Consider the following 24,636-nt stretch of genomic DNA (forward strand, 5'->3'; position numbering starts at 1 on the left):
CATGTTTTCAATTTTCACCAATGAAATGGTGACAATTGTCAACATAAGGTTAGCTGAGAGGAGAGGTAAGAAGCATTAAATGCTTGAGAAGACCTCATGGTTACCCTAGGAGGTAAGGGTTAAGGTTAGGTTAGGGTTATCCATTGGATAAAGCTTTTACCCAAGGGGTAAACTCTTGTGCAAAGGTAAAAGGAATAACCATGGTCAAAGCAATAAATGCTTGATGAGACCCTCGGGTTAGATGGAGGTCAAGTTAGTCAAAAAGTCTCTAACCATGCCACTAAGGGTTAGTTAACCATTAATGGTTTGAAGACTTTGGGGACAAATTTGTAAGAGTCCTTCCAAATTTGGGGGTATTCAACAAGTTAGCTTGTTGAATGGATAAAGGCTTTAATGCCTTTTGAAGACTTTACTCCAAATTTGATAAGTGACCTCCTCACATTTAGGGAAAGGGGATAATGGATGGGTTTGGGGTTAATTGATTAGGATTAGATGGATTCTAGAAGAAATTAGCAATAGGGTTAGGAGGCAAGTGGGAGATGTAGGAAAATGCAAGTGGGTGAGGGAAAATAGAATTTAATTAAAATAAATTTCTTTATTTCAATTTGGTTTTAAGTTGGGGATTTAAATAAATTATATTTATTTAATTGGGGTGAACTATTTAATTAAATGTGAATTTAATTAAAAGTAGAGAGAAGGGATTTAATTAAATAAAATGATTTATTCAATTAAATAATGTAAAAAGGCTTAAGTGAATTTAAATAAATAAATTGAATAATTTATTTAATTAAATAGAAGAATGTGGGTGATTTAATTAAATTAGATTTAACTAAATAGAGGAATGAGAATAAAATGAACATTAAATATTCATTTAGGAATATGGTCATTTTATACGTCTACAGAATCTACCCCAGATTGAATACTAATGACAGACTTGGAGAGGCATTAGGGGATAAGAAAGTTTGGGAATTTTACACCCAATTGCATATCCAAAAGGCTAAAATCCAATTTAAAAGGATCAATGACGCCTTTATTTATGTAGTAATATGTAGATTAACAGGTGACGTGGGATATTGATTGTCTCTTGAGGCAATGACATTAATACGGGAATGGGGAACTCGGTTCATTAAAAACCAAACGTCCACATATATTCGTCTAAGTGGATTCACGAGTAAACCTCTTCTACTCCCACAATACTATAGCAACATAATTATTCTCCTGGAATATGCAAGGCAGATAGTCGAGGTCCAGTCTCTCATGACTCTCAAACACAAGGCAAGAGTCAATTTCCCAATTGTCTTGGAATATTATAAATGTCATAATCCCAAAACCACAAAGACATTCATCCATAAATTGCAAGATTTAAGCCTCAAAGAGTTTGACTATGAACGTAGAGGTACGATCCATTTGGAAAACTCAAAGCAATGATGTCGGTATCATATGAAGGGCATGTACCTGCATTAGAAGATTTTTGGGCAGGGATGCAAGATAACTTTGAGGCTAGGAAAAGGAGATTTTACAGGTTGTCTGCTATCCAAGCAAAAGAATTTAAAGTAGAAACAAATATCCCCAATGACTTCAGAGATGGCGAGGAGGTCCTAGACCCAACCTCTGATGAAACAATGGTAAATCAAAGACCTCTCTCTCTAATAAGGTGGTCAGAGAAGGAAAATGTAGAGATTGATATTATCTCCGAGAAATTTGTTGAGAAAACAACAAAGTGGCTCAGTCTTAGGCTTTGACCAAGTGCCACAAGGGAAAAGAAGAAAGCTAAGGCCTCAAGTAATCCTCAATCTAAAACAACTAAGGAATATATGAGGAGGACAAGGTCCAAATCTAGGAAAAACAATCCAATGGCTCAAGAAGTTGCCATGCCTACTATTGGTAAGGAAGAGTTGATGAAACAACTAGATGCAAAGATGAAGGAGTCCCAACTCCTAAAAATAGTAGCCGAACATGATATCACAACCGGCCTACTCATCATACCTCAAGCCTCAATCACACCCATTGTGCCAACAATTGGTATTGTTCTAGGGGAAGGGACCTCACAAGCACAATATATTGAACAAACGACTCCTACTCAAACTCTGGTTCCTACCACAACACCACCCCATGAGTGAGTAACAATCCATAGCATTGAATCATACTCAAATGAAGATGATGCTCGCCTATTTTTATGGTAGCTAGTAAAAGGAAGGAAAATCTAATGTTAAGGCAAACCACCTCTACACAAGATCTAGGGGAAGAAGTGATTAAACAGGTGTCTTCTATTCCTCAAGATGGGTAGCTTGCTCAAACATTGATTAAAGGTCCTAAAGGTCAAGCGGTGGATCTTACCCAAACACAAGCATACAAGGATATAGCAGAAACTATGGAGTTGGATGAGCAAGGTGAATAAAATGAACAAATGGTGCTCATACCGCAAGACCAAGAACTACAAGTCTCAAACAATTAGAAGGAGACCAAAAAAAACAACAGGATGAAGTAGATAATGAAGCCTTTGAGCAAGAATTGGGTGAGAAACTGGAAGAGTTTGCTAAATAGTAGCAGCAAGGTTTTGAGCAAGCACTTTAAGTAAACCTCACACAACAAATCTCACAACCTCCACCATAGCACGACCTGAACCCCCACAACAACAACATGAACAAACTTAAAGTGTCATCAAGGAGCATCAAGAAGAACAAGAACAATGATTAGAGGCTCGTTTGGTGATTTCTCAAATTACCACACAAGCCAAGCAACAAGATGATAGCATGCCACAGTGGCTCAACTTCAATTTTCAAAAGAAAAAGAAGGCGGTGTTGCCTAGTATCACCTTAAAAGGGGCAGTTACTGAGCCACCGAGCAGAAAAAAGAAAGCAAAGACTCTTCACCATCTTTCAAGAAGTGACTTAGGGGATGTAATAGCCAATGCAGTTGCTCTAGTGTAGGATACATGAGAAGAAGAATAAGCATCTCCAAGGTATCAAGTCTCCCAAGTAAACCTTGGTAAACAAACTAAACAGGGGGAGATAGCCTCCCTGGATTTTGTCACCACCATGATAAAAACAAGGATAGAGAAGGAGAATAGATCCAAGAAACAGGCCAAGGCTCAACTGTAGCAATATAGAGAACTACTTATAGAGATGTCAAGGCCACTAGATTCTAGAACAGGTGATACCTTACCTACTACCTCAATAGTTCCATAGGAGGAAGTCAAAACATTATATTAGATGTTAAGGGTGGTGGCTATTGTAAAGACATGGGTAGGAGATCAACTAAGCAAGATAAGAATGTTCCTGCAAGAAACCATGGAAATGTATGAAGATGCTCATCTCCTAGAAAGGACCCTCATCCTCCAATCCACACAATGTTTTTGAAGCAAGCTAAGATACACAGAAAGATCAAGGCATTAGGGGCATATGTAATTAAAGGAGAAAATTTATTAGGGGGAGAAGATCTAGATGGATTGTTGTCTTATATTGACATGTTGGAGTTTAAAGTAGACATTCTAGATCCCTGTAAAGCAAAAGTGCTCAAGGGGAACCCTCTTGTAAGTCTTCTCTAGGAATATGAACACTATGTGGAAAATGTGCTCAGGAAATATGGACAAGATATTATGCAGTCAAGATCGCTCAACTAGGAGGAAGTATTTAAACAATGGGAAGCATACGTATTTGAATACTTCTCCTGAACCACTGATTTCAACATCATTGTTATAGATAGGTAGATGCACTTGATCCTCTAGTCTTACCATGCTACACAAACAATGGACAACTTGATTGATAAGATGGAAGAACTTAGAGAGAACCTCAAAGTTTCCAAATTCTGAATTCAGCATGTATCTGACCCACCACACACTTCAATAGATTAATACATGGGAAACTACCGCAGTTACAAGAGGAACAAACAATGAACACAAGGATAGCTACCACTATACCCCAAAGGAGAAGGAAAACTCTTGGTAAGGACAACAATTTGAAGGAGAATCCATATTACACCTGTCATGCATAGACATTGTTGCACACGTGGGAGATACATGCACTACCGCATTGAGAGAAGACTTGTTGTTCGCCTGTGTTTTGCATAAGGTAGTTGAGGTTCAAAGGAAATGACTTGCATGTCAACAATAACCTCCACCATTTTTTAACTAAGTCATATGCATAGTCTATTCCTAGAATGTAGGGAGCTAGATACTATAAATGTAATGAATCGGGCCATTTTGAGGGTCCGCAAATTGAAGATTGGAGGCCATAGGAATTTATTTATAGTATTTTCATTTTCAACATTTAATGTTTCAAACTTTGTTAAACTCTCTCAGTATTAGTGCTCGCTGACGAATGCCTTTATTTTCATGATTAATCAATGCAAGTTGCTTCATAGATCACATGTTTCGTGATCTTTGTTGAATGAAGTTGGTATTTATTTAATGTATTATCTTCTCTCATTCTTGATAGCATAATTATTCTGAATATTGTGGATTTCATTATTATGGTATATGAAGTTGATAATCAACTCTTTTTGTTTGTAAGATCATAGACCTTGCATGTACATGGATGTTTCACCTGTTGCTATCAATTCTGTTATTGATAATGTCTGGTTATTTGAAATATTTATTTCAAGTTTAACAATCTTGCATGGTTATGTTTGTTCCTCCTCACTCTCTATATCTTTTGCATTTTATTTCTAAGTGGATCCGTGTGAGTGTCTTTTTTAACTAGCATACCACCTTGATTGAACAAGTCATGTGAACGTTGAGTTACCCTTACATATTTGTGACCCAACAAACGAGACCTTGGGGAGTGTGGATTTTGTAATCCTTGCTCTTTTTAGGAGAGGCTCTGCTTCATAAAGCCTGCATGTTAGGTGAGTATAAAAGGCCCATCAACACTTACCAATGGACACCATCCATTGGATACCAGGTATATCATTGGTTTCCCCTAACTCCACAACATAGAAGTCATCGGTGACCAAGTAATCACCAATTGTGATTTTCAAGTTTAGCACCTTGGTTGAACAAGACATTTGGTAGCCATTCGCCATCATCATACTAAATCCTTTATACCCCATGGTTTGAAGTCCCTTTTTGGCAACCAAGGCTAAACTAATGAAGTTATGAATAGCTTTGCTATCAATTAGTACCATTAGCTTTGTCCTTGCAATACACCTCATACCTTAAAGAAATTGAATCTTGGAGTTCTGATCATGGTTGCAATTACACTATTGCAAGGTGTGCACCCTTGGTCTCCTTGCATTGCACAACACAAGGAGACCAAGGGCGCACACCTTGCAACAATCCCCCCAGCGCAAGTTAGGGGTTCGAACCTATGACCAAGCTCTAATACCACTTGTTACAAGTGTGGTTGTCATAGCACCAAAAGATCGACCTGTTAATGCTTGATACAACCACTAGACTTATAGAATCCATAGGAGGCAGTTACACCATGTCACAAACCTAAGCGTTGTGTTGCACAACACGAGGAGACCAAGGGTGGACACCTTGCAACATACACCACCCTTCTTTTCTCGATGCATAGGTTTCTTTTCTACAATCACATTCTTCCCATTCCTTCTTTTTCTGCACTTTCACTCTCTATTATTCACAAACAAAGAATGGCTACAGTAGCAACTTGTCAAATTTCAGAGAATGAGAAATTGGTGGATCGAAGTTGTCAAATTTTAGAGAATGATGGGCAATCGGTGGTTCGAAGGATGGGCAAATATCATGCCAATGTTTGGCATGACGATTTCCTCCAATCCCTTTCATCGCCATATGGGGTATGTGGGTGTCTATGTTTAATTGTTTAATTTTCTCATTCATTCATTCATTTATGTGGGTTCTGTTTTGATTTATCTACAACCTCAATCTTCATTGTTCTATTTTGACTTAACCTACTTTGCTTGTTTAATTGTTGATCAACAGGAAGCTTCGTATCGTGAGAGGGTGGAAAGCTTGATTGAGCAAATCAAGGAAAACGCATTCAATCCTCTGCTTGGAGATGGAGAAATATGTCCCTCATCTTTTGACCAACTTCAAATATTCTTCATAGTTGACGCTATGCAATGATGAGGAATTTGTCGATATTTTGAAAAAGAAATCAAAGTGCTTCTTGACTATACTTACAAGTACTATTGTGCCTTCCATTTTTCCATTCATTCTAATTCATTTCTCTTACTTGCCGATTTCATTTGATTACTGATTATATCTCTTTAAACAGGTATTGGAATGTAAATGGTATTTCATGGGGGACTCAAAATTCCACTGCAGATCTCCACTCTACAACTTTGGGATTTTGAATTCTTCGTCTCAATGGATATCATGTATCTCAAGGTTTCTATTTTAAACTTTGTTGTTTCAATTCCAACAATAGCTATCTAATCAAATCACAAGTATTCTAAAATGATTTGATTTTTTACAATTTCTTTTGTTTTGATCTAAGAAGAGGTATTTAAAAATTTTCAAGATGAAAATGGACACTTCATTTTGACGCCATCCGCTGAAGAAAGTGATAACAATGAATTAAGAAGTGTGTTGAGTTTATATGAAGCTGCAGAGATTTGTTTTCCAGGAGAAACAATTCTGAGAGAGGCTAAATCATTTGCCTCACGATACCTTCAACTAACACTTCAACAGTCCCATGAGAAAACCCAGCTTTTGACAGAGGCAAGTACAAGTACTGCATTCAATTTTAATGATCAAATTGTTATAAAATTATTTTACTCCACAGTATTGATATTAACAAGTAGTCCATTTCTGCAGGTTGAATACTTTATGAAATATTCTTGGAGATCCAATGTTTCCCCCTTGGGGTGTCAGGTTAAGACATTGCATAAATGACACAAGTACATAGAATATATGGAACTCAAAAGTGTTCTATTGATTCATAATAAGCTAGTACATACAATGATAGCAATATGTTCGACTACAATAGCATGTCCAAAGACTGGAAACAAATACAATATAAAGGAGTCTGGTCAGTTACCCGGTGCCAATTGCCGACAACCGATGGGTTAACTATCGATGCTAACACAATTTTCCTTAATGCTTAATCACCCAACAACATCATCCCCCAAAAAAAGAAACGTTGTCTCCGGACGACAGACAACCAAAATGGGAATGATGTACAAGCAAAACTAAAACCCCAAAACAACAAATTACTGGGATTGGGGTAGAGATGGCATCCTTGATGGTCCCATGGATGAGGAAGAGGCCAACTTCTCCTGGAGCTGCAACACCTGCTCTGTGCAGTGGCGAAGATCCCTCTCAGCCACCAACTGGCGCTCCCGAGATCGTTGCACTCTGAATATGGCCTCCATCAGCTCGGTATACTTCTTATTGATAGGGAGGATAGTGCTAGGTGGTTGTTAGGTGATTAAATGTTTACTAGGTAATAGTCCCTTACTATTTTCAAGGTGTAAATACCAAGGTCAGAGTGCAAATAGCTCAAAGGCAGTCTAACAACTCACCTTGCTCCACCTCCCTACGTCAAGCTCTCCTTGGCTACTCAAAAGCTCCAACTCCATAATCTCTCTGGTTTGGTAATCCAACTTCTTACTCACCCAAATGGCATTCTATCCTCTATTCCTAATCTTCTCTCCAGAATTATGAGTTTGAGACAAGTTTTGTTTCCTTGGGTGTTTGTGGGTCTTCTACGTTTTGGAGTGTAGAAGCCTTCACAAGTGCTGCAACCTAAATTTTGGAGTCTTCCCCACCAAAAGGGTTAAAATCACAAATGGACAACTTGTTTCAACTATTTTTGTTGAGCTTTATGCCTTACATCCTTCATGTTTGTACCCGATTTGACAAAAACTTAATTTTGAGGCCTAAAAAGGCTACAAGGAATTAGCCCTCCATTAGGGGTTTTGTGCTCACCCTATTCAAAGGATGGACTTCCAGAACAAAAGTTTCACATTTATGGATACCCTTTTTGGAAAAATTGAAGATTCATAAAGTTTTGGGGTCTCTCAGGCCTTCTCCATGACTGTCCCAAAAATGGGTGAAAAAGGAGGGTTTTGAAGGGTTTTGATGGTGAAAAACCAAGATTCAACCTATAAACCTCCAATATGGACAAGAGACCTTAGTACCATCATAGTATTGACTAATTGAGCCACAAATAAGAAGATTTACACTTCAAAGTTTGAAGAACAAGTTTTTTACAAAAAGTTGCTTATGAGGAAAATGCAACATTTTACAATTTTTCCAATATTGCCTCTTTCAAACACATCATTTTCAAACAAAACCAATTACATTCAACATGTAAACCTGTCTACCATCTAGAAGAAAAGAAGAGTCATGTTAGCCTTGTATACAAGCATTAGGCAATTACAAAATGGATTAATTCACTGTCAAGCTAACTGTTGCTGCCCTTTTGTCTTTCATTGTTTTTTTGTAGTTCACTGTGACCTGCACTTTCACTATTAGAACTCCTCACAAAAAGTCTATTTTTGTGCTCCTTAATAAGGATTAGTCTTCAATGGCTCTTTTTCATTCATACCTATCATTTAGAAGAAGGAGATTACAAATATAACTTCAAGAAAATGTAAAACTCAGTCCTAGTTGACTAGGACAGCAAATGGGCATTCCAAAATCTTGCCTCAAAGATCATTGATTGATCTTGGCAACTTCAAACTCATAGATGACATAAAGAACACTCCTTGTGCTTGTTTTCAAGACATTAGAAGGAGGTAAAAAAACCTTACAAGCTCCAATGCATGATGGAGAGTAGGCTAAACAAAGGAAATTGCCTCTAAAACAGTGACTCACTATTTTTTACATTATTTTCACAAACTAAACTTGCAAACAATCTCCTCATGGCTTAGAAAGCCTCTTTGCCTTAGCATACAAACTTCAACATCAAGGCAAGTCTGTACAACATTTAAATGCACTTGCTATAGAAGAGCAAAGCATTAAATTTCTTCAAGACCCTAGCCAAATGACACACTTGCCTAGGGCTTAATGGCCACCAAAACTCCTTACACCTGCATTCTTGAAAAAAAAACATGTATTTGCATAGTCTACAAGTTGACCAACTAGTTCTTGGGAAGCCATGAGCATTTTAGGACTCCAAGAAGCCAAGTTGGTCAAGACCTTGCCAATTCCTAGACAAGGCAATGAAACTGTCAAATCAAACTAATTTTGCTACAAACTCAAAACTTGATAAAATCAAATGCCACCAAAGGGAAAAGTTTAAGAAAACATATTAGAATCAGAAAATGCAATAATAGTATGGCCAAGTACAGCTGGTGTACGGACTGCTATTCACATGGAGCCGAAAACTAGAGAAAACAAAAAAAAAACTAGTGTAAATTTGCAAAATGCTTCTTCACTTCAAATGATCAACCCTTACAATAGTTAAAATAGGAGATTAAATACCTCTCCAAGTTGGTTAACCTCCTGTACAGATAGGTGCATGTCCAAGGGCACTTAATTTTGACATTTTGATGCCTAAATGACAACTTTTGGTGCCTAGAAAATGCAAGATTGACCTCCAAAACTCACCATCACCTAAAAATACTTCTCAAACCTAAAACACAAACAAGAAACATGTCTAAAACCTTTTCAAAATAAAAACCACAAAAAAACTCATTTTTCCATCATTTTGCTAGGCAACACCAAACTGGCAACTTTGAGCAAAAAGATGAAAACAAGAAACCAAAACCCCATAATGAGTTCAAAACTCATTAAAACAACCTAGAACAACTTCAAAAACATCCTAAACAACTTTCCAACTTAAAACAACAAAAATCAAACCTGGGATGAAAATGAAGCTGAGAATGAAGCTAGGTGCTATTGCACCACTTATCCAGCTTTGCCCTCGTACTACTCAGACTGGCCTCCAACAAAGCCCTATCTGCCACCCGTGCGGTTGAGGCTGCTGCTAACTCGGCATGGACACAAGCCAACTCCTCCTCCATACTCCCTGTCCGGGCTCTTTGCTGAGCCAACTCCAACTCCAGTGCCTCCCTAGTGATATCTGCCTCCTGTTGAGCACGACGATGCGCCAAATGACTATCCCGTATGGCCTACTCGATCCGCCTGAGTAGGCTCTGCACCTGACTCTCTCTAGTCTATCCAGGGTGCTACCACTCCTCCAACATCACATTAAGATCCACGTGAGGCCATCCTCTATCAACAAAGCACTACTGAAACGCCTCAACAACTCCTCCGGTAGCAAATGCTAGGAGACCCTCCGACGCTATTTTCCCTAGGGTCCCTTCCTCCGTCAAGGCCAAAAGTCTACTTTCCTCACTCTCTACTGCTGCCAAAAATTGAGTCAAGGTAGTGGGTTGGTTCTCTGTAGAACTAGGTATTGGAATGTCTACCTGTGGCACCGTATCCTCCGCACCACCCATGTGCTGGAGTAGGTCTATAGGTTCCCCCTGTGCACGCATCTCATGAGGAGAGTCACTGCCCTCTAAATCAACCACCTCTTGATGGCGAGGTGTGGTAGGTGAAGGTCCTACTAGGGCTTTCGGTTGCACTGAGTATTGCTCCAACCATGAGTCTATATCATCTCCCTCAATGTCACCCCTGTCTAACCTGATCTCTCCACCTCCATCCATTGGCTCTATCTAAATAAGGGTTGTGTCCCTCATTTGAACTACACTATTGCTAGGGACCTATGAAATCTGCCCGAGGGAGGGATGAGGATGCAGTTGGCCAAACCCCAGCATAGGGATTGCTGATATGGCTCCCACTGTCACTCCTGCTGCTAGTAATGGTGTCACGATCCCATCTGTAGTCAACACAGCAGGTGCATATACTAGCCTCCCTGTCTAAACACCCGTAGGTCGGACCACTCTTCCTCCTGGCAGTCCCCACATCCCCTTCGGTATCTGGTCAAGGGAAACCGTACCACCTGTGCCTTCTTCCATACCCAACTCTAGATACGGTACCTCCATGTGTGAGAGGCGAAATCCGGTATCCCCACCTGAACAACAAGAAGATGTCTCCTCTGACTTCGCCCTTGAACTACTCTCGGTGGCCGAATCCGACTCGCTAGCAGAGACTACCTGTATCTGGGGCTTCCGCTTCATGCTGGATGGTGCATCCCCTGCGTGTGTATCCAAATGAGTCTAGTAAAAAATGGAGGGCGCGGTAGGGTCAATGATGTCCCGCGGCTGCCACCCTCGCCTTTCTTCCGGCACCTGTATATGGAAAATGTCCAGGAATAACCCAATGGTGTGGTGGGGCATATTGAATGTCTTATGCTTTAGTGTAAGGAACTCATGAATGTGGTCTAACAGCATAGTAGCCTAGTTGTACATCGTCCCATTCTGGAGCCCATTCATCAATGCAATCATCAGCATGACTGTGTCGAAGGCCCTACTGGCTCCTATGAGATGGCTCTTCATCAAGTCGAGCAAGCACTGCCATGCACCAGGTACTATGTAAGATTTTTTCAGTCCTCGCCCCTTGGGTGCTGTAATCCTATCCCACTCTGCTCTGGTCAGGTTATCCTGACATATTTGTTGTAGCAGCTGATTTTTCCTCTCGGCAGACATCTTCATCGCCTGCTTGTCCACCTTCTTCCCTTCGTCAGGAATTCCAAAAACCCTCGCAAAGTCATCTAGAGCAAAAGACACGGTAACGTCTGTGTGCTGGTACTTGAACGAGGAGGTGCGCAACTCATCATTGTACGATTTTATCATCATGCGCAGGCAAGGCTCAAAATCCCAAATGGCGAATATCGACATCTGAATGGCCCAATGCACCCGTGCCCTTACTAACTATGTTTTCACCAAAATGTCATCTGGGGACTGTGCCTCCAACCACCATTGCCTCCACACATTGTCATTCAACCCCTCAAAAGTGATTGTGTCCGCTGCGACTTTCAGCTGCCTTTCTTTCTTGCCTATATCCGGTACAACAACCTTCCCTTTATCCATAGGACAGTCTATAGACGGTTTCCTAGGTGTCTTCTTTGAATCCTGTAGTCTCCTCCTCCAATCCAGTTTTTTCAACTGCCTGGCACTAGACGCCATCAAATGATTTTCTTTTTTTTTCCAAACTTATATCTTTCTTCCGATTGCGATCTCTTATTCCCCTTGTCTCAATGGTACTTTTAGTCTGCTTCTGTGGTCCGTACGACCAGTATTTTACTTCTCAAAAAAATTGTTTTCTTTTGGCCCCCCTGAATCCATACTGACTTTTTCTTGACTCAGGCAGCCCCTTGGTTCGTATGGAATTTGTCACGCCAAATCCGGTTACTTGCGGAGGTCATACGGACTTTGCGTCTGAATTCTGTACGGAATTTCAATTCTCCACTTTCCATATAGAAATCTTTGGTAGTGTCACCAAAAAAATTCTGTACGGTTTTGTTCCTCCTTGCCACTTTAATTTCGTGCGGGCTTTTCCCAATTTCCGTACAGAAGGTTTGTCTCCCCGTCGTACCAGATTCTGTATGGAATTCACTTTTTCTTGATACGTATGGGCCTCTGCCTATAAAACGTACGGATTCTTTTCTTTGTTGGCACTCCTCCTCGTACTCTAATTTTTGTACAGATTTTTCTTCTGAGATCTATGGAGTGTTTTCTATTGACCGTACGGTATTTCCTTTACTTGTGGAATCTGTATGGATCTCTGTCTTTTAATTTTGTATGGACTTACCATGAACGAGTCCCCCTTTAATTCTTCGGCACTTAAAAAACATTCTTTTCCAACTTGTAAATTTTCCTTTTTTTTTTTTGCTCACCACTTCCAAATTTCCCTTCATTTTCACAAAAATAATAAAGACAAATTCCTGCAAAAAATTATGAAAACGGTGTGCGCCATGAAGTTTCGTGTGGTTTTGAAGGTTGTAAATTGGCGTTGGTGATGAGGGGCGCTGCCCCTCGACCCCACCCTGTACCGAGACAGGGAGCGTGCTTGGGGCGCTACCCCAGGACCCCGCAAAGGTGTTGGCATCAAACGTTCATTTGATTTGGTAGGTACACTGCAAGTTGGCCAGGTTTTTATTTATTTATTTTTTATTTTTTTTGGTTTCTTACTTGTGTCGCTGCCTAGGTCCTTCTCGCTCATGGTATACCTTCAATTTAGAGCCATTCACTGTGTCCTGCACCTCCTGCCTGTCGAGTGTCCACAGCTTGATCGCCCCGTTCGCGCCGACCTCGCGAACTTTGAAAGGGCCCAGCCACTTTGTTCAAAGCGTACAGTCTCTCTCTCAAGCTTTCCATGTTGCCAAGTCGATTATCGATGGCGATTCGAAGACTCGACACCATGAATTCAACTGGCACCACGGCTTCTTGTCCATACATTATCTAGAAGGGAGTCTGTCTTGTAGTTACCTTATAAGTTGTTTGGTATACCCAAAGTACCGATGGTAGGCGCTCCTCCCAATCATCCTTCTCCACTCCGCAAGGCATAAATCATTGACACGATTATTTTATTGGTCGCCTCGGCCTGCCCGTTCACCCGCGGATAGTAGGGGCTTGATAAGGAGTGGAAGATTTTGAACTCCGTTGTTAGCAACCAGATTATATGATTTACAAAATGTCCTCCTCTGTCACTCGTCTGTTGGATTGGAATCCCATGCCACGTAATGATTTGTTCGTAGATAAATTTTGATATATTGACCGCCAAGTTGTCCGGCAAAGCCCGTGCCTCGACCCACTTGGTCAAGTATTATGTCACCACTATAATGTATCTGCACCGTCGAGGCTCTACTTGGTTTTAGTGGTCCAATGAAATCCAATCCCCATCCCAAATAGTTCCTGGGCATTTGATGGGTTGAGGGGCATAAAATCCCTCTTCAATGGTCGTCCGACCTGTTGGCATGTATCATAGCTCGTCACCCACTCTCTGGCATCATTATGTAGTGTCGGCCACCACAGTCCTGCCAACAAAACTTTCCTAGCCGTGGTGTCGGGCCCCATGTGTCCACCTGCGGGCCCTTCATGTGCTTCCCTTAGGACACCCTGAATTTCCTCTTCCAGGACGCATCGCCGTAGGACCTGGTCGGATCCCATTTTGTACAAGAGGCCATTAATAAGTTGGAATGTTCTGCTCCTTAGTACCAGTTTCCTTCTTTCTCCTGGTGGCATCTCCCTCGGAAACCGTGATGTCGAGAAGTATTCCCCCACACTTGTGTACCAGGCGGGGAGAACGGCGATGCGAAATAAGTGCACGTCTGGAAAATCTTCATTCACTCCTTTGGCTGGTTCTCCTGACTGGATTCTCGATAGCTAGTCAGCTATCACATGGCTCTTCCTGGGTCTTACAATAATGTTGAATGTAAACTCTTGAAGCAGTAGCAGCCATCGGCTGATTCATCCTTGGATAATTGGCTTGTTTACCAGGTACATCAACGCCTGGTGGTCCACATAAAATGTGAACGGGGTGACCAGTAAGTAATGTCGAAATTTCTGGACGGGGTACACCATCCCGAGGGCTTCCCTCTCTATGGTGCTATAATTTTTCTCTACCTTCGACAGGAGTCTTCTTGCAAATTAGACCGGGTGATCTAGCTCGTGATAGCCAACTTCCACCAGTGTGGCCCCTATGGCGAAATTGGATGCGTCAATGTGTACATGGAACTCTTTGTCCCAGTCAGGATATGTCAGGATTGGCGTACCCACCAACCGCGACTTCAATTCTTGGAAGGCCTCTTCTTGAGCTGTCCCCCATGCATACCGTTCACCTCTCCTCATCAGTTTGTCCAGAGGGCAGGATACTTGAGAAATTTTTTTGATAAACCACCTGTAATACCCTATGTGTCCTAGGAAGGATTTGACTCCTATGACATCTGTCGGTGCCTCCATTTCCACTATCACCCGAATCTTGTCTAGGTCAGCCTTGAGTCCAGCCTTACACACTATGTGTCCTAACAGCTTCCCTTGAGGCACCATGAATCTGCATTTTGGGGGATTGAGTGCTAGGCGAGCTCGCCTGCATCTCTCCATGCATTCGCCAAGTGCGGCCAGATGTGCATCCTGGTTATTGTAGATGGACCAGTCGTCAAGGAATGCCCTGAAGTTCCCTACTGACATCTTGTCAAATATGTGAAGGATTATCCGTTGGAATATCGTTGGCACGTTGCATAACCCAAACGACATTCAGTTATACATGTACACTCCATCTTCCACTATGAAGGTCATTTTTAATTTGTCCTCTTCGGTAATGGATATTTGGTTATACCCAAAAAATCCATCCATAAATGAATATATTTCATGACCGGCCACTTCCTCCAAGATGCTATCCATAAATGGTATTGGAAACGGGTCCTTTATGGTGACCGTGTTAAGGCATCTGAAATCCATGCAGATTTGGATCTGGTTTGCCTCCTTTTTAAGGGATATCACTATGGGCAATGCCCACTCGCTGGTCTGCACTTTGAAAATAATCTCAGCTTTGAGCATACGCTTGATTTCATCATTCACTCTTGCAGCATAGTTTTTATTCATTCTGTATGGCCTCTTTCATACAAGTACGGCCCCAGGTACGAGTGAAATTTGATGTACGCACAGTTCTGGTGGCACCCCCTTGAGGTCCTTGTATGTCCAGGTGAATACATCCTTGTATTCCATGAATATTTTAAACGCGGCAACTTTCAGGACTGGATTCCAGTTGTCACCAACTAGGATGCTCCTTGGCTCTGCTTCCATGCCGAGGTTTGTAGGTTTTATGGACTCTTCGTACCGGATTGGTTTCGTTAGGTGTCTCGTTGACAAGAGCATCCCCTTCCGTGTATTCCCTGTACGCTGGCAGAAATTCATTTTCATCCGGCTCCTCGTCAAACTCCAACATGTTGCACCCATACAGTAGCTCGTAGTCTTCCATTTGCCAGTAGAAGAGCCCATTAAGGGAATCGGTCTCATCTTCTGAACATCCTTGGATTCCCAGGACGCCTTCCTCATCTGGTTCCCTTTTGTACTTTCCTTCATCAACTCCGCCCTCATCCGATTCCGATTCTGACACAAGTTCTTCACTCACGAGTTGTGTTTTCAGGTCAATAATAAATTTTCGCCCAACTTTCTCCATGGACAGCGTGTTACACTTCCAGTTGTGATTCGCTCTGGCTGCCAACCACCCTCTACCAAGAATGGCGTCATATCCTTTCTTGGCGAGCGAAATCACCACGAAGTCGAGGATAAATGGTTGTGTCTCGATGGTCACTTGTTGCGCCATGAGAGTTCCAAGAGGTTTGATACCATGTTGATCCGCTCCCAGTAAGTTGAAGGTTGACGGCCATAGTGTTGGCTTGCCAAGCTTCTTCCAGGTTTCTTCCGGAAGCACATTCACTCCTGACCCACCGTCGATAATGGTGTCAGTCAAAATGGTGCCAAGTATTCCCACTTCTACCACCGTCGAGTGTCGACCACTGTATAGAGTCAGCACCAATGGGTCTGTTGGTGTTCCACTGGAAACATCCGTATTCCAGATCACTCGACTCTGTGGGGTTACTTGCACTGTACGTAGGAGTGTCGTACGTAATTGCGACATCGTTTCCAAGAGGTCCTTCATCTTCACAGGTACTTCAATCTATAACATTTGATTCAGGATATTTTCCTCAGCCTCAGAGTGGGAAGTACTTGCTACTTTCTGAGTGTTCCCTTGTGCCAACATTTCCTTTGCCACTTCAGCCTTCACCTCCAGTGCCCACTGGTTCTCTGTGCGGGGGTCCAGGTATGTGGCCTTCTTTTCTTGTGACCGTGTGATTGCCAATACCCGTTCCTCCGTCCTATCAATGTTGAGCAGGTTCACTCCCGACTTTGGGCAACTTCCATCATTGTGGTCTCCAGGCCCACACCATTTGCATAGTTTTGTGGGGTTTCTTCTGAGGTGCATTCTCTAGCAAAGTGGCCCCATTGATTGCAGGCTCGACACTAGATCATTGGTTGTCCCTTCGCATCATATTGGATCTGGCCCCTATTATTATTGTTATTATTGGTCTTCCCCCCTCGCCGGTTGTTCCGGTATCCGCCAGATGATGCATTATTGTTGGCGGTTTGCGAAGTTTCGACGACCGACTGCTCTTGCGCGAAGAGAACTTGTTGGCTCTTGGTTTTCATATTGTAGGGACATTCCTTTGTCAAATATCCGACAATTTGACAAATGTCGCAGAAAGCCTTCTTGGGGCAGGACCCCTTGGTGTGTCCGTCACTCCTACAATCCGTACACCACACGTCATTTTATTCAGTCTTACTTGTACTCCCCTTCATGGCTTTGAATTCTTTCAACATTCGTTCCATGTCCTTTTGGAGCGCGTGCACCTTTTTACTCGATTTGCCACCGCTACTTCTTTCCCCGTTAGAGTTGTCATCATCATCGAATGAGTATTTATTACTTCTCTTCTTCTTTGACGTTTTGTGTTCACTCTCTAGGTCCATCGCCCTATTATAGGTGTCGTCATATGACGTCGGGGGTACAATTTTCATCTTCTTCCTTAGGGAGGATTTCACCCCTTCAACGAACCATCGTTTCTTCAATCCATCTGCGGGTTGGCTTTCCATTTTACCCAACAATTCTTTCATCCTCCTATTGTATGCCCGTACTATCTCCTTGGTACCTTGTTTGGTAATGTATATCTCGGCTACGATTTCATTGTCATCATGGAGCAACCGAAACTCCTCCTTGAATTCCTTCTGTAGATTGGCCCACATGGCCACTTTTTGCTTGTCAACATCGGAGTACCGATCTATGGCAACTCCATGTAACGTGGCTGGGAACTGTTGTACCCAATCATCCTGGTTCGTCACTCCGTTGGCGGACCAAATAGTTTCACATTACAACAGTCGTGTACGGGGTCTTCCTTGCCATCCCATGTGAACTTTGGCAATTTTTGTTTACTTGCCATCCCACCACTGGGTCTCGGTCCTCTGATGCCTTGTGTGCTTGTACCTGGTGATCCTCCACCTCCGCCTCCTACACCTGACCCTCCACTCGTGGGTCCTCCAAAGCAGGTTGACCCCAGACCCAACAAATTGCCTCCCCTACGGTACCCTTGTGCTCCCCCGGCACCTTCGGCCGTACCGTCACCTTCGGTCGTCTCCCTCTGGTTGTCCTCCGAAATGGACAAGTTCTTTAGTAGGTCTCTGGTAGCATCAATTAGGTTTAGATTTTGCCTTGTTTGTTCCACCAACTCTTTGTGACTTCTTATCCTATGGTGGTATTCTGGCAAACTGTAGAGTTCTCCTTCGACACCCTTCATGACTTCTTTTAGGTTCCCTTCGGGAAACCCTACAACAGTGTAGAGAGCATAATTCTCTCTGTCTATCTCTGCCTCCGCAACCTCTGTGACACCTCTTGGGTTTCCTTCGAGCAACCCCTCGGCCGGTCATCTATTAACAAGTTGCCTTAGCCTATGCCTTCATTCTATCTGTTGTTTGAGATTCAACACTCTTTGTGCCACTTCCCATTCGTCACTTTGTATCTTTTTATTTTTGTCCTTATTTAATATATTGGGCATAAATCACTTCCGTACACAACAAGCACACACCATGTATACAAAACACCCAAAAAAAAAGAAATTACTTCATCCCTCGTACATAATGTATGTCACTGACATACTTATTACAATGGGGGCGCTCTTATTTATTCTCCCTGGCCGTCAGAGTTCATGTATTGCACTCATCTTCTTGGCGCTCCCTAAATTCCCGTAGAATTTGCTGTTGTTGGTTCTCTCGGTAGATGTCTTCCCTTCGGTTCTGGAGAGCCAAAAATCCTTGTGCCAAAAGGTTAGGCAATTTGCTCATTAATCGATTCACAGCGGGCTTACTCCGAGCGAATTCCACACAACATCTTGTGGGACATCTTCGGCTGTGGCTTCCCTCCTTACGTGCGTTTCGATTTCCACTTGTAGGATGCAGGAGAAATCATTTGTGAGTGTCTTTTCCCCCTCGAACAATTCTTCAGGTTCTTTGTCAGGGTCACTCGTTCCTTCTGGTAATGGTTGTCCCATTATCCATGTAGTATGTCATTTTCCCTGTTGCTCCCAGGTTTTTACTTAGGCAACGACGCCAAATGTTTCCCCCTTAGGGTGTCAAGTTAAGACATTGCATAAATGATAGAAGTACATAGAATATATGGAACTCACAAGTGTTCTATTGATTCATAATAAGCCAGTACATACAATGATAGCAATATGTTCGACTACAATAGCATGTCCAAAGACTAGAAACAGATACAATATAAAGGAGTCTGGTCAGTTACCCGGTGCCAACTGCCGACAACCAACGGGTTAACTGCCGATGCTAACACAATTTACCTTAATGCTTAATTACCTGACAACATCTAGAAATCCACGATGGGAAGCATGGAACTCCATACAAATCTTTAGGCAAGATGTTGATTCTTGGATGTCGATGGAAGGTGTTTATAAGTGAGTAGATCAATCTTCTCTTGAGTCTATAAACACATTTTTCTAAGTCACTCGAAATGTGAAGATTCATTTGTGCTGTTTTGCATATGTGAAATTTTCTTCAGATTAGATAGAACTCAAATATAAAATATTCTACTTTTAGTTAACATGTTTTATTGTTCAGGAAGTCATCTAAATTGAGTGTGATCATAATAGTCATAGTCAAGACTGGGTTGAAAAACTAAGCTAATTTATTCTTTTTGAACGTGATGCTTTCTTTCAGGATGCCAAATGAGATTTGTCAAAATATGTTGGAAGCAACAATATTAGATTTCAAGATAATACAAGCTCAACATCAGATTGAGCTCAAAATTATATCCAAGTAATATATCTATAAATGAAAATTGAGTTAATTAAATAAAATGGTTTATTATGTCATATTAGATTACTTGTATTATTAATTATATTGGAATAACATGTACGTGGTGATATGATGTGTAGGTGGTGGAGTGAAGCAAGTGTAAACAAGCTTAATTTTTTCTGACATAGACACGTGGAGTATTATCTTGCATGTGCTTGTGGATTGTATGAACATGAATTCTCTCTAACTCGAGTTGGATATGCTAAACTGGGTACCATTATTACAGTCATTGATGACATTTTTGACACTTATGGAACCATTGATGAGCTTATACATTTCAAGACAGCCCTGATAAAGTAAGTATAGTGTTTTCTATTAATTTGTGGAGCCTCATAATGAGAATCATAAATTTATTTGATTCTCATTTTTCTTTAACAAATTAACTAATTTACTTTCATTTCATGCTACTCAGTTGGGATATGTCTATGATGGATCGTTTTCCCCAATTTATGCAAATTTGTTTGCAATTTTCTCATGAAACATACATGGAATTAGTTGATGAAGCGGAGAAAATACATGGTCCACGTGCACGCAAGTGGATGCAAGAATACATAAGTCACAAGATCAAATTCATCTATCAAACATTGGGTGTTTAAATATATAAACAAATGCCTTATTTTTGTGTAAACTACTTATAAATCTTACAATGTATTTCATATATCGTCTATTGCAGTGGACAAATCTTATTTTGGCAGAATTCAAAGATGCAGAATGGATTGCTACTGACTACCACCCTACTTTGGAAGAATATTTGGAGAATGCCCTTGACTCTTCAACTATTCCTGTGGTCACACTATTTCCAATGCTTTTAATTGACACATCTCTTCCTGATGATATTCTAGAAAGGATAAAAAAAATTGAACTTGATGTGATGTTGGGTTGCAGATTGATTGACAATTGCAAAGATTTTTAGGTATTTATTGACCAAACTTAGCTAGACCTATCTTATTATCCATGAATCATATATTTTATAAATTAAAATCACTTACATATCCTTGTTCTAAATGAGTATATTTTATTTTGAAGGAACAACTTGAACATGGAGAGAATGCTTCTTGGCTAGATTGTTACATAAGAGACAACCCTGGAACCACGATGGAGCAAGCTTTGGAGCACGCACGCATTCTCACTGAGTTACACATGGAAGAATTAACCAAAGACTTTCCATTTTATGAAAAAGATATACCAACATGTTGCAAAAAGGTGTACTTTGATTGTATGTATATATGGGTAGCTTTCTTATGGAGGGACATTGATGGATTTTCAACTTCATTTAAGGGTACAAAGGATGACATAATGAAAATCTTGATCAATCCTATAACTTTTACACCTGATAAATGATATATGTAAAATTATAAATAAGGTTGACTCTATGCATTGTTATTTTTGTGATCCCAACTAGTTAGACAAAGACAAACATTCTTAGGGCCCACGGTAACATTGGAGTATCCTCAAATGAATCAAAGGAAAAAATTTCAACATATTTTTGATGTAGCATATATATAAATGCTTATATTTGTATCTATAAATGCACAAAATGTAAAATTATAGATATGATAAGGTGTAATTGCACACCTTATTTCAAATAATTAGAATTTGATATTTTATAAATTAATGAAATATTTTTCAAAGGTTCTTAAATTATATCAAGAATATTTTGATATTTGTCAAAGAGATTCATATGTGTTCTTGAATAAAATATGTTATTTTGTCAATCAATTACAATTGCACTTATGTTAATGCTTCCAAAATTAAAATTAATACTAAGACTACTATAAAAAACTATAAAATGTTCTAAACATAGACAAAGACAACCTCCAAGATTTTAAGAACACCACTAGAATTGACTAGATGCATATTATAAGTAGATAGTCTAATGCAAGAAAACTCAGGAACGTAGTAGCTACCTATGCATGACCATAATTTCACATGTTTTGAAGATTAAAATATGTAATTCAACTGGTAATTCATCTTCTTCTCTAGGTACGCTCAATTATTTTCCTTCATGTATGTTCACTTGCTTGCATTAATGGTTCTTCCATCTCCTCCGATTTGAGTCCACTGCCAATGTTCACTTATCACCCTTCTCCTTATCTTCTTCCCATCTTCATGACATCCCACCCCTCTTTCTTCCCTCATCATGGGAGTCCAATTTGGTAGTCAACCTCTCTAATGCTAGTCTTGATCCCCTTGATTTGTTATTACACCATGCACCAATCTACACTAAGACGTCATCATTGAAATTAAGAACATGCATTGCTGAGGAGTTTTGTGTTGTTCCTAGGCATGAGGCATGTGTCCTTCTCAATTGCCGGTCCTCTCAAATGTTCTTAGAGAGGTGTCTTTATCAACAAAACATATTTAAAAAGAAGAGAAGTTATTAGAATTTGAAGGTTCTATATATTCTAAGAATCTCAAGAACTTCTAATAGTTTCTAATTGAGGTGAAAGTCTCAACGAATTATTTTGGTAGACTTATGATTGACCTTTGAGGTTTGTGAACCATCTTTATCTGCTAACAAAGATAACTATTGTCTAGTTACAATGATACAAATTCAATCAAATGCTAAAATGAAATGAAATAAGAGAATTTGGAGTTTTATTGGTGACTTCCAAGATTCGTTATATGTGGCAAGTATTTCAAGCCTAATAAATTAGAAATGATCCCTTTACATTACTAAGAACAATCTTGAAAGTAAGTTATAGTTTTATTTATATTACAAAGTTTGTTTAGCTTATTGGTATTACCATTCATTAGTATATTAATGTTTAATTATTTATTTGTAATCATTAAGTTTGTATGTTATGTAAATAAAAAAATTCATCAAAGTTTATCTTCTAAATTTTATTGATAAAAATACAATATGTGAAGAAGTGCTCTTTTTATATCATTTATCAAAAACATAATGGATTTAATAAATAGGGATTCTATATTGAAATTGAAGCACTATTCTAATCATTGTGTTAGTAATTTTTCTATTTTTTATGATCCTATGTTCATATCCTAGTCATAAATCCAAGTTGAAAAGTTAAAATTAGGCAAATATTGATTTTTGGGGATTATCAAGCTTTTGGCACGGGGGCTTCACTAGCTAGGCAATATTATATCACGTGCATTCATATTGGGGGGTTTAATGTTCCAAAAATGAGGGTACAATATATTGCCTATCGGTGAAAATAGGGGTTTTTTTAATTCGAGCTATGAAAAAATGCAATATTTGATGAAAATAGGGGGGCTTTTAATTAAGCTCGTGCATTGGGAAGGGGTGACAAAAAAAGAGTTTGGGGCAATGTTTTTTGAAAATAGGAGAATTCTTTAGTATTCCATGATCGTATGTGCTATAACCTAGGTTCACTAAGTGAAGCCCCCATGGATGAATTAGAGAATCAAAAAAATTGATAGCTCGATATTAGATTTTGGGGATATTTTTTTTGTGGCTTTATATTGCAAGTTGCTTAAGGAGATCCTTGAAGTAAATTTGAGCTCATGATTGGGTTCAAGGTGTTTAAGAAATTCAACTTTTCCTTTTATTTTGTCAAAATTAAATATTGGATGCGAGATACACAAGGGTTGCACTTTTTAGGTGGTTGCTAGATCTAAATTGTAGCTACATTTTTAAAGCATTTTGGATCAAACTTGACCCTACATGATGCTTAGAAAGCCCAAGAACCTATATATCAATTGTGAATTTATCAAATTTGGAGCAAATGACCTACATCCTCGAGAAAATTTTCTTCCTACCCCATCGTATAGATTTGAAGGGGTATTCCTTGAACATGCTATATATTCCACATAATCTTCTATTGGTGCACATGGGCTTCGCTGGCTAGACAATACTATATTGTGTGCATTCATATTGGGGGGTTTAATATCCCAAAAATGAGGGTGCAGTATATTGCCTATCAGTGAAAATAGGAGGGTTCTAATTCTGACTATGAAATAATACAATATTTGGTGAAAATAGGGGGGATTTTAATTTGGGTTGTGTATTGGGAGGGGATGACAAAAAAGGAGTCTAGGGCAATACTTTTTGAAAATAGGGGGATTCTTTAGTATGCCATGAACATACGTACTATAACCCAGGTTCACTAAGTGAAGCCCTTGTGGCTTTTGGCCATCCTTGTGCCTACATGGTTCCTCTATTAGCTCCCTAATACCCTCATGCCTTTCAAAAAGTTGCTATATTTAAATATTGTTAACCTTTTGGGTAACTGAAAAGGTTTCCTTTGTATCCTTGCCATTTTTCACATGCTTCACTCTGTCATCATAATAAATGAAATCCTACTCTTTCTTTGTGAAAATTTCCACGTCTTCGGCATGTTCATGTTTTGATGGTCACCCTTCTCCCTTACCATATTGATCTCGATGCATGCGGCCTCCACAATTTTCAACCATAAGCAAATTCTTATAAAGGTGTCATTGTTGTCAATGAAAGAAAGAAATGCATAAATTAGTATAAATCAAAGGTTTTTAGTGTTCTAAGAACCTCAAGAAGAAGGATTAGGTGGTTGTAGTGATAGAGATTAAATCAAATTCTAAAATGAAGTGAAAGAAGGGAATTTATGGAGTTTTATTGGTGATTTCAAAGGTTCATAAACCACCATTGGCATCCATAGAGGTTTATAAACCATCACTAGAATCGAAAGTATTCCCAAAATTACCCTTGGTTATGACAAAGGAAAATGAATAAAATGAAGAATAAAGAATGAAGAAACTAGAGGTTTCGGGTGTTCTAGATACCCTTAAAATTTCCAATTACAGTAGAAAGTAATTCTTAAAACCCTAGGAACCCCCAACAAATTCTTGATTCATGGTGATCCCTAATGAAGGAAAAAGAGAAGACATTCTACCATCAACAAAGAGATTAAGAAAATAGTAGAAAAAAAGGTAATTGAAGGAAGAAATTCAAAGGTTTTGATTATATGAGGACCCCTTGGA

At 39.9% G+C, this 24,636-nt stretch overlaps 1 pseudogene; it reads left to right on the top strand.

The window, feature by feature from the left end:
* The first annotated feature begins 5,592 nt into the window (after positions 1-5,592).
* LOC131051640 (sesquiterpene synthase Cad-like) lies at positions 5,593-21,039 on the top strand (annotated as a pseudogene).
* The last annotated feature ends 3,597 nt before the right edge of the window (positions 21,040-24,636 follow it).

Source organism: Cryptomeria japonica, chromosome 8 (assembly GCF_030272615.1).
Source record: "Cryptomeria japonica chromosome 8, Sugi_1.0, whole genome shotgun sequence".
Taxonomy (NCBI): domain Eukaryota; kingdom Viridiplantae; phylum Streptophyta; class Pinopsida; order Cupressales; family Cupressaceae; genus Cryptomeria; species Cryptomeria japonica.